At 41.3% G+C, this 17,980-nt stretch overlaps 1 long non-coding RNA gene across 1 annotated transcript; it reads left to right on the top strand.

Annotated features, from left to right (window-relative positions):
* The first annotated feature begins 10,817 nt into the window (after nt 1-10,817).
* LOC130357803 (uncharacterized) lies at nt 10,818-16,672 on the top strand. The gene is made up of 3 exons (XR_008889274.1): nt 10,818-10,866; nt 15,289-15,368; nt 16,580-16,672. It is a non-coding gene; the product is annotated as an uncharacterized LOC130357803 (long non-coding RNA).
* The last annotated feature ends 1,308 nt before the right edge of the window (nt 16,673-17,980 follow it).

Raw genomic sequence — 17,980 nt, 5'->3', positions numbered from 1 at the left:
ACCACAAGCCCTCGTTAACCATTTTAATAATTTATTAATATTAAACTAAAAAAACAAAAACCGCTGGCATCGACGTAGTCCACCAAATCCGAAGAAGTGCATAAACGGATCTGAAATAAGAAAAAAAACACAGAAAATTGGTTAGTACATTTATTGTGCCCTTCCTTAGGGAAAAAGCCCATAAATCCTAACAGGGAGCCTCCTTCTGTTGCTAAGTTACAACCCCATCTTGGAAAGATAAAAGTTGTAATTTAGCAACACCTGGAGTCTCGCCGTTTCTAAACTACAACTCCAGTGATAAAAAAAATTAGCCCTTATGCATGCCCGTATACGGAGAAATAAAAAAGTTAAAGGGGTCAGAAGAGGCCAATTTTAAACATGCTAATTTTTATAAATAGTAAAAATTTTTTGAAAAAAGCAAAATCAAACCTATATAAGGCCCTTTTCACACTGCTACAAATGTTCGCCAGGCACTTTTTTTTTGTGCATTGACTTATTTTTGACAGGGCTCAATAGGAAACAATGGCTCCCGACAAATGCCATTCATTATTATGGGTTCTGTCAGGCAATGCTTTTTTTTGATGGGAGTAGCAGGAGGAAAAAACGTTGCATGATATATTTTTGCTCCTGCTATTCTCCCCGGGTTACTCGACAGACGTTACACTGCCGTGTCTCAAAACAGTGTGAAAAAAGCCTATCTGGATATCATTTCAATTGTATGGACCTATAGAATGTGTCTTTTAACAGAAAAGTTCACTGGGTAGAAACGGAAGGTCCTAAAAGTTTAAAAAAAAAAAAAAATTTCCCCCAATTTTGCACCACAAATATATATATTTTTTGTTTTGCCGTAGATCTTGTGGTGAAATTCCAACGTGTGAAAACGTCGCAAATCAAACTATGTTCGGGGATGCCGTTCTGACGCTGCAGCTCAAGGAGGGTGTGCTTTGCGGTGTATGAGCGGCTGAAGTGCATGCAAAGTTTTCTTCCCATTGTTAAGATGTCTTGCAGATGGAAGGAACACTTCAGGAATCGCTTGACAATCAAATTGAACACATATGTCATGCAGGGCACATGGCTCAGGCTTCCGTAAAGCAGTGCAGACAAGATGTTCCTCCCCTTGGTTCTCATTTCCAGTTTTCGCGGAGTAAGCCATGATTTGATTTCTTGATGAATGACTTTTAGCATTTCCTCCCCTGTGTGACTCCAATCGCCAAGGCAAACCATGTGAAGAACAGGATGACACCGCCGTGCCCTGAAAACATGGCATGCTGGAGGGGCATTTTTATTAAAAGTCTTAGTAAAAATGTATTAAAATTTAAATTAATATATTAAAACTAATTCAAATTATTGATTTTGTTTACATTTTTGCGTAATGTGCCAGCAGCATGAGAAAACCACATGGCGGCACAATGACACAGCCTGGAGGTGGCAGGAGCATAAGGAGACATTATAGTGGCAGAATGACCAAGCCTGGAGGTGGCAGCATCATGAGGAGACCATAGGGCTTCACAATTCCAAAAATTAAAAGATACATTTTCAAATTTAAATTGAAGATTTATGGTAGCTAGTGCTACCATAATATTTTTTAGATAATGTCCCAGCAGCATGATGAGACCATAGGGTCTCACAATTCCTAAGATTAAAATATACATTTTCAATGTTTAATTGAAGATTTTAAATAGCTGGTGCTACCATAACAGAACAGCCTAGAGGTGATGGAAGCCTCACCAGACCAAAGGGCAAAGGGCCTCACCAGTTAATAGATTAAAGATTTTTTTTTTATTGCATGTGGCCATGTTAACATCCTCCAGATGCTTGATGAAAATCTGCCACACAGCAGAGTAGATGATTTCCCCCCCAACAGTCCGCACTGACTGACTGCCGCCAACTCTAGAGAACCCTGTTCCGCTACCCAACGGGCAGGTAGGCTGCCGTGAAGCAGGTGGTCCGGCACGTTTGGCTCCAGACCACTGCTGCCAAGATGCTGATTCCCAAACATGCTACCACTTGCTGACTCAACTGCTGCCTCAGGGGCAACCTGCCACCCTCTTTTCCTAATGATGATGGCTCCGAAGTGAGATCGGCTTCATCATCATCGAGTTGTGTCAGGACATCACTGATGTCTTCCTCAGGTTCCTCAACAGTGTGTGCTTCAGGAGCCTGAATGTTCCCAACACCACCTACCAAGCTACTCTCCTCATCACTACTTGACCGTCTAGTGAAGGAAGCAGGGGATGCCTCCTCCACTTCTTGGCTGGGCTGCTGACTGTCCTCTAGTAGATCGTCCTGACTAAAAAGTGGAGCTGAACCCGCAATATGGGATACTTCTATGGTGGTGGCAACAACTTAGGACAGAGGCAATTGGAGGATAGGAATTGCTCCCAGGCAATGCCAACTGATGATTGTGTCTGAGGAACCCACCGACTGTTGACTGGCGGTGTCAGATGTTACTTGTGATGAAGTGGATGTCCGAGCTCAACAGTCAATTACAGCAGATGGGTTACTTGTCGAGACACGACTGCTAGCTTATACCAGTAGCTCAGGTCTCTCGCTGCAACACTTGCTGCCACTTGCCCTAGTCTGCTACGACCTCTGCCTTTGCCTGATGAATTTAATCCTATGCCACTCCTCTGTGCACGTCCTGGCACTTCTCTGCCTGACATACTTAGTGTGTATATGAGGGGAGTACAATATGCTTCACTATGCTTAAAACAGTATTTGTCTAGAACAGCAGCAGGTGTGTACTTTTGGCTGGCCTTTCACAGTAACTAGGCCCTTAAGACTTTAACAGGAACAAAATGGTACAACACTTAGATGTACGTATGTGGTATGTACTTATGAGGGGAGTTCAATGCACTCCAGTACACTTTAAACAGTATTTGTCCACAACACCGGCAGGTGTGTACTTTTCGGCAGGTGTGTACTTTTGGCTAGCCTTTTACAGTAACTAAGTGCTTAAGACTTTAACAGGAACAAAATGGTACAACACTTAGATGAGCATATGTGGTGGGCACTTATGAGGGGAGGACAATGAGCTCCAGCATGTTTAGAACAGTATTTGTGTACAACCCCAGCAATACACACCAGTGCTGCAGCACACAGCCGCTGTGTACTACACGCAAGATTGCACTCTCTCTCTCTCAATCTCACTCCCTTCCCTATCAGTGCTTCTAGGCAGGATTTGTGCTTGAGCTGAATCGCTGCTGTTCTGTTCAACACACTGTGCAACACACTGCTCTCTGTCCCTCTCTGTAATAGAACGCTGTACTGACTGGGAGGTGAATTGCTGCTGTAAGAATGCTCTTCTGTGAAACACACACTGCTCTCTGTCCTTCTCTCTGTGCATCACAACGCTGACATGACTAGGAGGTGAATCGCTGTTGGAAAAATGCTTTTCTGGCCAACACACAGTGCTGTCTGTCCTTATCTATTTCTCTGCAGTGAAAGGCTGAATTGACTGGCCGTAATATGGCTGCTGATTATAAAGGGCTTTGACATCACAGGGGTGACTGGCTGCTGATAGGCTGCATGCTTCATGTGATTTAGGGTCATCCTGTCTACCCTTGTTCCCGCCTTCCCAGGATTCCTTGCCCCATGTCCTCACATGTGGATCCAACATTTTAGATACCCTGGACTGCACTAAATGGAGTTTAATTAGGTGATCACATTTTTCCTGAAATTTGTAACAAATTTGGATTCATCTGATTTGATTCGCTCATCCCTAATATACTGTATATGCAGAACACCCATTGCCTAAGTACAATTTATATTAAAGGGTTACTGCGATGTCAGCTGCACAATAATTGCTGTATCACGTACAGGAAGTTAATGAATGTCATCGTGCGTTAAGTCCCAGGTACATATACGTCCTGTGTTGTGAAGGGGTTAATACATGATTTATAAAAACATTATAAAAAGCTACACAAAGAAACAGAGAGGTAAGCAGTTCTGATATAGGAAACCTGATAACATAATATATAAGCTGTATGCCTGAAACAAAGTACTACTAATGATAGTCGGAACATGCCTGAAGAAGCAGAACTCTCGCGAAGCGCATTGCATTGTGGGTAATTAAACACCCTGAATTTTATCCTGGTCTCAGCGCTTGATTTTACCTTGTTTTTATTTGGAGGAGTATTGTATCTCTTGTTGAGCATTGAAGCTTGGAGCGGCTGCAGAGACCCTTGGTCTCATCATCTTTCATCACGTTTATCCATTGTTGTACTTGGATTGAGTACAACTACATCTGGTAAGCACAGCTCACATTGTGCGGTTATGCCCTTTATCTGACGATAATACACTATGGAGCGCCTCCTTCTGTTTTTTTTTTGTCTTTGTGAACTGACAGTGACGACTGGTTTTATTTAACAGCCAAAAAAGTTTTTTTTTTTTTAAATTTGCACAACTGTCACACCAAATGTGATTTGCACTAGTGTGACAATGAGCAAAAAAGCTTGCCAGTGGAGTTCCCCTTTTAAGCAGTGGTCCCCAACCAGGATGCCTCCAGCTGTTGCAAAACACACGGACTGATATATTTCAGCCCTTTGAATACTGTAGTAGTTAGTTGCTTTAAAGAAAAAAAGCTTCCCAGCGGAGTTCCCCTTTTAAACAGTGGTCCCCAACCAGGATGCCTCCAGCTGTTGAAAAACACACGGACTGATATATTTCAGCCCTTTGAATACTGTAGTAGTTAGTTACTTGAAGGAACTTAAGTTTGATTCTGGAGTACCCCTTTTAATCAGCGGTTCCCTCCCAACCAGGGTGCCTCCAGCTGTTGCAAGACACACAGACTGATATCTTTCAGCCCTTTGAATACTGTAGTAGTTAGTTACTTGAAGGAACTTAAGTTTGATTCTGGAGTACCCCTTTTAATCAGCGGTTCCCTCCCAACCAGGGTGCCTCCAGCTGTTGCAAGACACACGGACTGATATCTTTCAGCCCTAAAAAGGGCTTTTTTGGGTGCTGTCCTTAAAGCAGATGTTACACTAGTGCTATAGAAGTAAACTGGACCCTGAATACACGACCTAGCAGCAACCTAGCTATCGCTTTCCCTATACAGCAGGAGCAGCTTCTCTGACCCTCCACTTCCTAAGCCTGCAGCATGCTGAATGAGGGTAAAATGGCGTCCGTGCAAGAGGTAGGAGTGTCTGGAAGGGAGGGACTGCTGCTTATTGGCTGTAATGTGTCTGCTGACTTTACTGCAATGTTAAAGTATAGGGGGCGGATCGAATTTCACATAAATTCGCCGGGAACTGTTCGCCCTCGAACAATTCGCGACATCTCTAGTTACTACAGATTACCGCACAAAAAATTAGCCTTCATACAGACCGGTATATGGAAAAATTAGAAAGTTATAGGTGGTCAAAATAGGACAATTTTAAACATATTTATTTTGCTAAAAAATCTTTTTAAAAGCAATACAATAACAGAAAAGTATATGAACATGGTTATCATTTTAACCGTATTGACCCACAGAATAAAGAAAACATTACATTTTTACTGTAAAGTGTACAGAATGAAACTAAAACCTTCCAAAAATTGCAAAATTGTGGTTTTACTTTCAACACAAATTATATATTTTGTCGTCAATTTTATGGTAAAATGACTGACATCATTACAAAGGACAATCAGTTGCGCATAAAACAAGCTCTCAGTGGATAGTGTGTGGATAGAAATATAAAAAAAGTTATGATTTTGAGAAGGCAAGGAGAAAAAAACGAAAATGAAGCCAAAATGGGCTGTGTCCTTAAACAGGTACTCCGGTGGTTAAGATTTTTGGCTATATTGCATCTTCTTTTAATGTTCATGTTTTTTGCAATTCACATGTATTATATGTTTGTGTAGCATGTGTCTTTTTTTCTTACCTGTTTGTGGGCCAGGAAGTTCTGTAGTTCTGTGTTGGATCTCTGACTGTTGTCCACAGGTTAGGATTAGGCTGTGGACAAGATGTCATGGTTTTCTTTTTCTCTGTTCTTTCAAAACTGCATGACAGAGATAGGCCACGCCCCCTCATCTCCCCCTCCAGGTGGTCACAGGTGTGCATGAGAGCAAGAAGCTCCTACACATCTCCTCATCTCCCCTCCCCCTGCTTTGTCTTCTGAAGACGCAGGTCTGCACTGAAAGAAGACAGAGAATATGTATGTGAAGGGATAACAAGCTGCACGAGCTGGGGATGTATAGACTGCAGGGGAATAAATCTCGGACTGGGGATGATTTCCATGTGTGAAGGTGGGGGGGGGGGGGACTCCTGAATCAAACATGCTGGGAGTTGTAGTCCCTGTTATGTGTGTGTATGCTAGTGTTTACAAACCAGTCTGCCTCCAGCTGTATTAAAACTACAACTCCCAGCATGCCTGGACAGACTTTGGGCATGCTGGGAGTTGTAGTTTTGCAACAGCTGGAGGCACACTGTTTGGGAAACACTGTCCTAGCCTATTCAGCATACACATCATGTTACACCAGTGTGCCTCCAGCTGTTGTAAAACTACAACTCCCAGAATTCCCTGACAGCCTTTGAGCATGCTGGGAGTTGTAGTTTTGCAACAGCTGGAGGCTCACTGATTGGGAAACACTGTCCTAGCCTATTCAGTATATTACAAACAAAGTGAATTGTTTCCCAACCAGGGTGTCTTCAGCTGTATCAAAACTACAACTCCCAGCATGCCCAGACAGCTTTTGGCTGTCCGGGCATGCTGGTAGTAGTAGTTTTGCAACACCTGGAGGCACCCTAGTTGAGAAACACTGTTGTATGTCCTATAGAGGTGTGGTGAACTACAACCCCCAGGAGACTAGTAGTCCCTTTTGTGTGTGTATGTCAGTGTATCCCAACCAGGGCTGATTATATTAGTGTGCTGTGTATAAAGGGGCCGACCCGGGAAAATAGTAGGGTGGGTAAAAAAAAAAAAAAAAGGAGCCGCCCCAAACCAGCAAGCTGGTTGGTGAAGATATTAAGTTATAAAGTCCCCCCTGGCTGCCCGGCAAGTAGTCCCCTGGGCTACCAGCTACATTCACTGCGGCTGTTGCCCTGCCCTGACGGCTTGAATGATGGCTCGCGTCATTGCTCTGCTCCCTAAGCAGAAGGAGCAGAGTGGTGACGCGAGCCATCATTTCAGCCGTCGGGGCGAGCCACGGCTGCAGCGACCATGCTGGGATTTGTAGTTTTCAGCACAGCAAGAAACAGGAAATGGAAGCAAAGATAGCAAAACAAAGTGGGGATAAAAAGACAACAAAGAACGGAAATAGAGTTGCCTAAACAACAAGAATAGAAATGAAACAAAACAAAAGGTAAGTCAAAAACGGAAAAACACGTTGACCACTGGAGTACCCCTTTAAGGGGTTCATCTATTTGTGGTGATTATTTGTAAATTTAGTTTAATATGATTTTTCTCTTCATTGGATAAATCTTTACATGTGAACTGGTTTGAGCCCAGTATAGGGGGTATCACTTTGGGTGTCTGAGTCCTTAAGGGGTTAATACATTAACAACCGGACATCATTTCATTTTTAAAAGAAAATGCAAAACACATTTATAATGGTGGTATCTTTGCACTTTAGATTTTTAGACGAGTTTAACCCCTTAAGGACGCAGGACGTAAATGTACGTCCTGGTGAGGTGGTACTTAACGCACCAGGACGTACATTTACGTCCTAAGCATAACCGCGGGCATCGGAGCGATGCCCGTGTCATGCGCGGCTGATCCCGGCTGCTGATCGCAGCCAGGGACCCACCGGCAATGGCCGACGCCCGCGATCTCGCGGGCGTCCGCCATTAACCCCTCAGGTGCCGGGATCAATACAGATCCCGGCATCTGCGGCAGTTCGTGATTTAAATGAACGATCGGATCGCCCGCAGCGCTGCTGCGGGAATCCGATCATTCATAACGCCGCACGGAGGTCCCCTCACCTTCCTCCGTGCGGCTCCCGGCGTCTCCTGCTCTGGTCTGTGATTGAGCAGACCAGAGCAGAAGATGACCAATAATACTGATCTGTTCTATGTCCTATACATAGAACAGATCAGTATTAGCAATCATGGTATTGCTATGAATAGTCCCCTATGGGGACTATTCAAGTGTAAAAAAAAAATGTAAAAAAATGTAAAAGTAAAAGTAAAAAAAAGTGATTTTTTTATAGACATATTTGGTATTGCCGCGTGCGTAAATGTCCGAACTATTAAAATAAAATGTTAATGATCCCGTACGGTGAACGGCGTGAACGAAAAAAAAAAAAAGTCCAAAATTCCTACTTTTTTAATACATTTTATTAAAAAAAAATTATAAAAAATGTATTAAAAGTTTTTTATATGCAAATGTGGTATCAAAAAAAAGTACAGATCATGGCGCAAAAAATGAGCCCCCATACCGCCACTTATATGGAAAAATAAAAAAGTTAGAGGTCATCAAAATAAAGGGATTATAAACGTACTAATTTGGTTAAAAAGTTTGTGATTTTTTTTAAGCGCAACAATAATATAAAAGCATATAATAATGGGTATCATTTTAATCGTATTGACCCTCAGAATAAAGAACACATGTCATTATTACCATAAATTGTACGGCGTGAAAACGAAACCTTCCAAAATTAGCAAAATTGCGTTTTTCGTTTTAATTTCCCCACAAAAATAGTGTTTTTTGGTTGCGCCATACATTTTATGATATAATGAATGATGTCATTACAAAGGACAACTGGTCGCGCAAAAAACAAGCCCTCATACTAGTCTGTGGATGAAAATATAAAAGAGTTATGATTTTTAGAAGGCGAGGAGGAAAAAATGAAAACGCAAAAATTAAATTGTCTGAGTCCTTAAGGCCAAAATGGGCTGAGTCCTTAAGGGGTTAAAGGGAACCAATCAGCAGATTTTAGCATAAATAATTCTTAACAACGCGTTATATATGCTAAAATTGTTATTCTCACCATCCCCGGGGGATGTTTGTGCCCCCAGGGATGGTGAAGATATTAAGTTATAAAGACCCCCTGGCCGCCCGGCAAGTAGTCCCCGGGGCAGGGTTTTACACTTATCAGCTCTGATCGCTGCAGCCGTGGCTCGCCCCGACGGCTGAAATGATGGCTTGCATCACCGCTCTGCTCCGTCTGCTTAGGGAGCAGAGCAATGACGCGAGCCATCATTCAAGCCGTCAGGGCAACAGCCGCAGCGAATGGAGCTGGTAAGTGTACATCCCCGCCCAGGGGACTAATTGCCGGGCAGTCGGGGAGGACTTTATAACTTAATATCTTCACCATCCCTGGGGCACAAACCGGGGATGGTAAGGATACTGATTTTAGCATATATAATGCATTGACAAACGTTATATATGCTAAAATATATATAACGTATACAGAGCGTATGCGTCAACTTTTAAATCAAGACCAGGGTGTGGAATGGAGGCAGAAGAGTGGGTCATTTTGGGATAGGAGGGGGAGGTAATTAACAGTTAGGATTTGTTGCAGAGTTCGATTTCCCTGCGGGTTTAGGCCGTTTGACTCCATTTAAGTCAATGCTTCTCCAGTGGAAAATCAGTCGCACAACACCTGCAGTGACTTAACATACTTATAACTTGTAACCTGTGTGAACGTACCTAAGGTGCACTGCCTGAGACCACTCCAAACATTGCAAAATTGTGATTTATATTTTTATTGCAAATGTTTTTTTATTTTTCAGTTTCACCGAAGATTTTGTGGTAAAATTAACAAAGCCATTACAATACACAAATGGTCCCACATATCTACATGGTCCTGTAGATAAAAAATAAATAAATAAATAAGGAGTTATGGCTTTTATAAGGTGAGGAGGGAAAAAATGAAAATTTGCTGTGTCATGAGAAGGTTAAAGCAGGAATTTGTAAATCCAGTGCAATATACAAATATTGTTCACCCAATGTTTACCCAACAAACATATGAACAGTGCAAAATAGATAAAATGTAATCTTTCATTAAATTCTATATTTATAAGCTCAATAAAATCCATCCTTCCTCATCAAAAGTCTCCTGATCACATCAAAGAAATGGACTATACTGTCCAGCAGACGTTGTCATGGAAACAGTGAATTAAGGGGGCCAGTGTGGTTGAAAGTAAAAAGATCTGAAGGTATCCTGTCAATATAGGTGTAGAAAGGAAGATGTATTGCTTTTATCCTTTATAAAAAGGCTGTGACACAGATATCCGCTGCTCTCAAAACTTTGTGCTGCTTGTAAGATGAAAAAGGAAATAGTATTTGAAAAGAGGCTATAGCTAAAGTGAAAAGATGGACGCTCGTGTTACCCAAAGATGGCATTTATTTATGATCACCCGGAGAAGCAGCCAATTCAGTCAAGCATTGTTCTACAAACCTTTTTGACAAATTGTTTGTTTAAAAAAAGCCAGATTTTTTTATTTTAGTTTCTCCCGCACTCGGTTTTCGTAGAAATATGGTAGGGGGGAGGGGTTGCAGTAAATAAAGAGAGGAAGCAGTATGTAAAGTCAGGAAAACATGTGCACCAGTGGGCATGTTTAAAAATAGAAATGTATTTCAATTTTGTGCTGCCTAAGGGGTATGCAGGGGAGAAAATGCACACCTTAACTTATTGATGGAGCTTGAATTACAGTGTGGTAGCAATGACCTTTATTATTGCACAGTAATGTGGTATACAGCCTTTGTTTCTGGCAGCCGGGTTACCAGGAAAAACATATTATTACTGAAATCACAACAGCTAAGGTGCGAAAGTTAAATAACTCTAAGAAATCAATGTTCCCTAAAATAATTCATCCTCGGTTATTTACGGTAAATAAACGCAATGTTTAATAAATGCCTGAACTGATTTTTATTACACCCCAACAGGTAAAAGTTATGTCCAAGTATATGGGAGCCAAGATGAATAAAGCCATGCAAAAACGTAAGGATCCCACACGTAAAGTTTTTTTGTTTTTTTTATATAATTTTTTTTTATGGATTTGGGATAGAGATTATCTTAATTGAACAAAATAAATATATTTTGCAAAAATTCTATAAAGAAAAATACACAATATCCCATGCCATTCTATGAAACACCTTTGTACTCTGGTATTGCAAACTCTTTGCTCATGCAACTTGGAAGGTTTTTCTCGGACATGCCTCGGACCAGCTAGGAAGAATATTTTCCCACTTTTTCAGTACAGATGTTTATTCTTTTCTTTCATAAAGGTTTGCAGCAGCTCATACATACATGTGGGGGGCAGATCTAGATCATGAGATTTGATGATAAACTAGCAATGAAATGAGATGCATTAAAATTTGAAATAAAATAGGAAAATAATGCATTGGGTCAGTCTCTTGGGAGTGGGAAGGGGGGGGGAGTAGTGGAAGGCATCCATTACTAACATAGGGCTTAATGTTGCCCATAAAATGGCTAAGGCTAACCCCCAGAATGAAAAGTAAAACAGCAGCAGCTTGGCATTACCAAGGTGGCATGGTCCATCCATTTTTTGCTGTTGTCAGACCAATAATACCAATCTGATACTGCCCAAGGCACAGACTGTCATCAAGGCACAGCTCTAGGACCCAGCTCTTCCCAGTATCCTTGGTGTTAGTGGGTACTGAGATAATAATGAAGGAGGGTCAGCATTAACCATTTTACAAGCTATTGCTAAGCCTTGGCTTACTAATAGACATAATCTATCCGACAGTTCCCCCTACTAAACCAAAAAGTAAGGGAAAAAAAGACACACATCAGGTTTAAAAATAAAAACAAAAAAGTGTGGAAACTAACCCAAGATTTCCACTCAAAGACTGGTCCTGTAGGACTCCGGCTAATTGGGACAGGGTTCCTGCTGTGAAAAAAGTACAGAAACTCTGTTCCCATGCGTTCCTGCAGGACTTGAGCCCTGGTAATATTGATTTGTTGTTTAAGGGTACGCTCCCACTTGGCGTATATGCAGCTCAAAATCTGCAGCAGCAGAAATACACTGCGTATCCTTTGCTAACCATACAAACAACGCTTTTTCGGGGGCAGCCCTATGCGTGTAGTGAGTTTTGGAGATGGGGCTGTGTGATGGCGTGACTGTGACGTGCGGCTCCACCTGCAAAACTTCCTGCACACATAGGCCTGCTGCCGGAAAGCCTTGTGTGTATGGTGAGTGAGGGATATGCAGCGTATTTCCCACTGTTGCTGCAAATTTTGCACAGTGTGAAATACCCTGCGCATACACCAAGTGGGAACGTGCCCTAAGTCTGTATAGAATGTGACTTTAAGAACCATTTTAGGCATGGATTGATAAATGCTTCAAGATCTATATTTAATATAGCAGTCTGCAGCAAGTTTGATATTTTATACTGGATTTTATTTCTTTTGTATTGTCCACAAGTGCCTTTGATCATTCTCATTAACTTACATTTGTGATTCTTATTGCTTCCTTCATTCCCTTGCTACTACATATTATTCATATATTGTATATTGTCACAAATTGGAAAAAAAAAATAAGTAAAACTGCATATCATTAATGTATTCTTTACTTGTAAAAATCACATTAAAAAAATAGAAGCAACTTTTTAGGCCTCAATGACACAATATTTTGTTCTAATTTTTTTTGTGCATTTATTAGGCCCACAGCTGCAATGACAATCCTGAAATTGCATTGGGGCACAGATGGGATGACAGCCCATCTGACTAACCCTTTTGATGGGGTTGCCATTGGCTACATCATTTATGGGAATTAATGATTGGCATTGTAGTTATCGTTCAAGGCCCAGCATATACAGCACAAAGCAATAGCAAGCCAAAAACAAGGCCACCCAGCCCTGTGGTTATCAATGTGCAAGTGGCGCTAAGCCAATAACAAAGCAAGTTGTGCAAACAGATGATTGTTATTATTAGAGGGATTTCCCTAAACTCAGATTTTTAAGGGTTATGCTGCTAAGCTGCTGGCAAGATCTATGGATCTGGCTATGATAGAAAAAAACTGAGCTTTTTGGCTTAAAGTAAGCTTGTCCGAAGGGTATAAAGTAAGAGCATGACAGTGTAGGGATTTTTAGGCCCTGAATAAGTATATACCTGTCATTAGTTGATTGTTCCTCCAGTGCCGAACACAAGATACGAACACAAGATATGCAAATTAGGATTTGGAGCCCAGTGAGCGTTCCCCTTGGCTGCTAAAGTCCAGCAAAATGTAACCTCTTTTTTGTATTTGGTTTTCTGTACACTACGAGAGGGGGAATAAGGTTGGCCTCTTACAGGGTATGTTTAAAATGGCATATTTTTTCTCTAGGGACAAAATGCACAACAAAATACACATACACAGCAGAAATTGTGAAAATAGCCTTAGGGATAGCATTTTCAAATGCAAATTTGCCCCATAGAAGAAGTCCCATTGACTGCTTGTATCTTTGATTTTAATAAGTGAGAAAAATGTTAAACTTCAACTTCAACCAGTGCATTTAGTTTCTCATTAGTAAACAAGGGGGGATAAGCAAAAGTATTGTTTATGTATCCAGACTGAAACAATTGCATTCCCATGGTAGAAATCTTGATGTAATTTGGTAAAATCTAATAAATCCCAGTGTTGAGGAAAAATTTATTAATGGAGGCAAAAAAGTATGTAAGGGTAAAATTGTTCATGTTAAAATCTGGAATATACAAAGTTTAAAGCATACTTCTAGCAAAAAGTTAAAACTCAAAGGAGAGTATTTATCATTTGCATTTATTTTACCCTCTGGCAAAAGCGCACATTTCTGCATCAGCTGCAGATGTTCTGCTATTATTTGTAGTTTTTAGTGGGGTTTGCAAAAGAAGTATGGTCCAGTGGAGAGAGCGCGGTTGTCGGTAAAGGGGTCGTATCTGCCCCACTCGCCAGATTTATAGCAGTTTATGCTGGCAAACCTCTACAGAAATTGTCTGCCTCTGCATAAATCCAACGAGCAGGAAAGTCAGTACACAGAGGAAATGCTTGATAAATGTGACCACTGGTGTGAAGTGTGCTGGCGGTGGTTGTGGATAATAAAAACACACAGTTTGTGATGCCAGGGTAGTGTTAACCTCCACATTCCAATGGTAGCAGCTTCCTGGGCCAAGCACTGAGGCAATAACCACCACAGATGCAGGGTTACGAAAACTGCTTTTACTTACTGCTTTACCCAGGAACTTGCAGGATAAATGGGAACAGTTCGGTATTTAGCGCAAAGTTCACTAGAGACACCGTTTCTGTGGGGAAGCCCAGCCCTGTGACTGGTTTGAGAGGCATTGGGGCTGCTCTGCCAGTGGGTCATTCCCCCTGTGGGCACTGGTGTTGCAGTGGTGGTAATCGCCGCTCAGTGTCCCACCATTTTATGCACAATCAAAGAGAAAAAGTAGTCTGCACTGCTGTGCACTTGTTTGGTAGCAATGACCCCTCTCAGCATAAGATACAGTCCAGCACAATATATGCTTCGTGGTGCTCAATCATAAGCAAGTGTCCAAAACAGTGTTCAAGAAGAGTTGATGGCACTCACGATTTTGCAGTAAAAAGCTTTATTGTAGTCAGGTGGTTCACAGGTATGGCCAACGGCCGTTTCTTGCTAACCCTGCGCTTTCTCAAGACCAAGATGGTCTTGAGAAAGCGATGTGTTAGCGAGAAACGGCCCGTTGCCCATACCTGTGAACGACCTGACTACAATAAAGCTTTTTTACTGCAAACTCGTGAGTGCCATCAACTCTTCTTGAACACTACACCATTTTATGCTAGGGATGTTAGGGACCCGCTACTTACAGACCATGACGTGGCTAGTGGGCTTGCACTTCATGATCATAAAGTACACTAACGACCTGTTAGTTTAATAAATTTGGCTGAGAAGCATGAGATCATTGTGCATGTTGTGCGATGTGTGGCCATGTCTGTTTTCTCTATTTGAGTTCACATTGTGTTTTCTTTCCCCCCTTTTTTTGTTGTTTTTAATTGGTCTGAACTCTGCCCCTCCCCTCAGCCCAGGCATATATAAATTAGCTGTTAGCTGCACAGGGCCGCTTCCTCTCTGGCAGCCTCCCAGTCTGACTGGGAGCAAATGGTAAGTGAGCTTTTACACAGTGCCATCAACTCTTCTTGAACATTACACCATTTTATGCTAGGGATGTTAGGGACCCGCTACTTACAGGTGGCCCTGACATGGCTAGTGGGCTTGCACTTCATGATCATAAATTACCCTAACAACCTGTTAGTTTAATAAATGTTGCTGAGAAGCATTAGATCACTGTGCATGTTGTGGATGTGCGACCATGTCTGTTTTCTCTATTTGAATTTGCATTGTATTTTCTATCCCCCCTCTTTTTTTTATTTTTTTACTTGGTCCGCTCTCTGCCCCTCCCCCTCAGCCCAGGCATCTATAAATTAGCAGGAAGCTGCACATGGCCCTTTTTTTCTGACAGCCTCCCAGTCTGACTGGGAAAACATGGTAAGTGAGCTTTTATACCTTGTTCACACTGGTGTAGTGCTGTGTGGCATCTATTGCTGCCGCAGCACCATGTCTGTGGGGAGGCTTGCCCCTGGGACGGGTTAGAGTGGCATTGGGGCTGCTTTGCAAGTGGGTCGTTCCACCTGTGGGCACTGGTGTTATGTTGCGGTGGTGGTTGCCGCTCAGTGCTACGCCATTTTATGCAAGGGACGTTAGGGACCCACTACTTACAGGTGGCCGTGACGTGGCTAATGGGCTTGCACTTCATGATCATAAAGAACATTAATGATCTGTTAGTTTAATAAATGTTGCTGAGAAGCATGAGATCATTGTACATGTTGTGGATGTGCAACCATGTCTGTTTTCTCTTTTTGAATAGACATTTAGTGAAGCACATGAGGCATCATTTACCTGACAGAGCCATCCTTGGCAAACTGTCCTGAAGGGTAAATGATGCCGAACGGTGAAACAAAATTTTAAAAAGATTAATGCAGATAACAATCCCTGGGGTATTTCACACAAAGACCTTCACAGGGTGACAAAATAAGAGTTCCTGCAGCATAGACCAATGTCCTTGCAGACTTTGAGGTAACAAGAGGACTTTCTGAAATTAGTAGTCCTTTGTAGACAGGGTCTTTGGTTTGTAAAAAGGGCAATTGACTAATAGAAAGTGCAAAACTTTTGCCATACGCTAGGCATCACATTTTTATGTATGTATTAAAAATTCTTAATCCTTCCAGTACTTATCTGCTGCTTATACTACAGAGGAAGTTGAGATGGTCATTTCTCTAAATAAACCCAAAAACACGGGGGCTGAACCACTATAGTATATCCTCTTTTTTCTTCTTTTGTTTTGAAGATGTTCATTTCTGTCTGAACACAGTGCTCTCTGCTAACACCTCTGTCCATGTCAGGAACTGTCCTGAGTTGGAGCAAATCCCCATAGCAAACCTCTCCTACTCCAGACAGTTCCGGACATGGACAGAGGTGTCAGCAGAGAGAACTGTGGTCAGACAGAAAAGAACAACTCAAATTCCTCTGTAGTATACAGCAACTAAAAAGTACTGTAAGGATTAAGAATTTTTATAGAAGTAATTTACAAATCTGTTTAACTTTTTTTTGGCAGCAGTTGATTTGAAGAAAAAAAAATGGAGTACCTCTTTAATTCAGTAACAGGAAGCTGTTGTCACTATTGTTTTGGTATTTTCCAGCTGCAGATAGTTACATGGTTTGTAAGGTTGAAAAAAAGAGGAGTCCATCGAGTTCAACCTAAAACCCAATTGTGTTGATCCAGAGGAAGAAAAAAAACCATGAGGCTGATTCCATTTGCGGAAAAATCCCTCTGACTCCAATATGCCAATTAGAACCAGTGCCTGGATCAATATTCTATCCACATAAATCTAGTATCCATAACCTGTTCTATTATATTTAAAAAAAATAAAAAATAAACATTCAGGCCTCCTTTGAACTTTTTAGTGAGTCAGACATCACAACATCATGTGGCAGAGAGTTCCACAGTCTCACTGCTCTTTTAATAAAGAATCTATATCTGGAAGATGGTGAAACCTTCTCTCCTCTAGACGTAGAGGATGCCCCTCTGTCATGGTTATCAGCCTATAACTAGATCACTAGAGAGATCTCTGTACTACCTATTAATACATTTGTACATTGTTATCAAATTGTCCTTAAAACATCTTTTCTACAAATAAATAACCCCAAGTTTGATAACCTGTTTTGGTACTTTAATCCTTGCATACCATTATCATTGTTGCCCTCCTCTGGACCCTCTCCAGCTCAGCCATGTCTTTTTTATATACAAGTGACCAAAATTTGGCATAATCCATATGTGTACTGATAGGTGAATTTTGATTGTGAGCCCCAATGTGGACAGAGGCCAATTTGTGTGTACAGCGCTGCAGAATCTGTGTGTGCTACATAAATAAAGAATTATTATTATTATAATATGTGGTCTGACTAATGGTTTATGCATAGGCAAAACTGTGTTCCTGTCACAAGCCTCTATGCTTCCTAGCCTTTGCATTAGCTGTCTGGCACTGGTCACTAAAGTTGAGCTTACTGTCCACCAATAGCCAGAGTCCTTCTAGGTTGTAGTTTTTTCTAATGTTTTATTATTTAGCACATAATTGTAATTTTTTTTTTTAAAGCCTAAGTACATAACCTTACATTTATTCACATTAAACTTATTTTGCCATGTCTGTGCCCAAGCCTCCAGTTTCCACAGATCCCACTGTAATATTATGTTATCCTCCTCTGTGGTGATCCCCTAAGGCTAAGTTTCCACTTGTTTTTTTTTTGTTTTTTTTTCTGGCAGTTTCTTGGAAAACTGCCTCTGCAGTTGTTGAGCCAAAGTCAGAAGTGGATCCATAAGGGAGGAGAAGTGAAAGTTCTTCCTTTATATGTCCTATTCCTTTTGAATTCATTTCTAGCTTTGGCTCAAAAACTGCAGTGGCAGTTTTCCAAAAACTGCCAGAAAAAAAAAAAAAAAAAAAAACAAGTGGAAACTTAGCCTTACCTAGTTTAGTGTCATCTGCAAATATAGAAATTCTACTCTGTAATTCCTCTACAAGGTCACTAATAAACATATTGAAGAT

Source organism: Hyla sarda, chromosome 2, assembly GCF_029499605.1.
Source record: "Hyla sarda isolate aHylSar1 chromosome 2, aHylSar1.hap1, whole genome shotgun sequence".
NCBI lineage: Eukaryota > Metazoa > Chordata > Amphibia > Anura > Hylidae > Hyla > Hyla sarda.
Note: the sequence above shows the minus strand (reverse complement) of the source record. Positions and strands in the feature narration are given on the sequence as shown.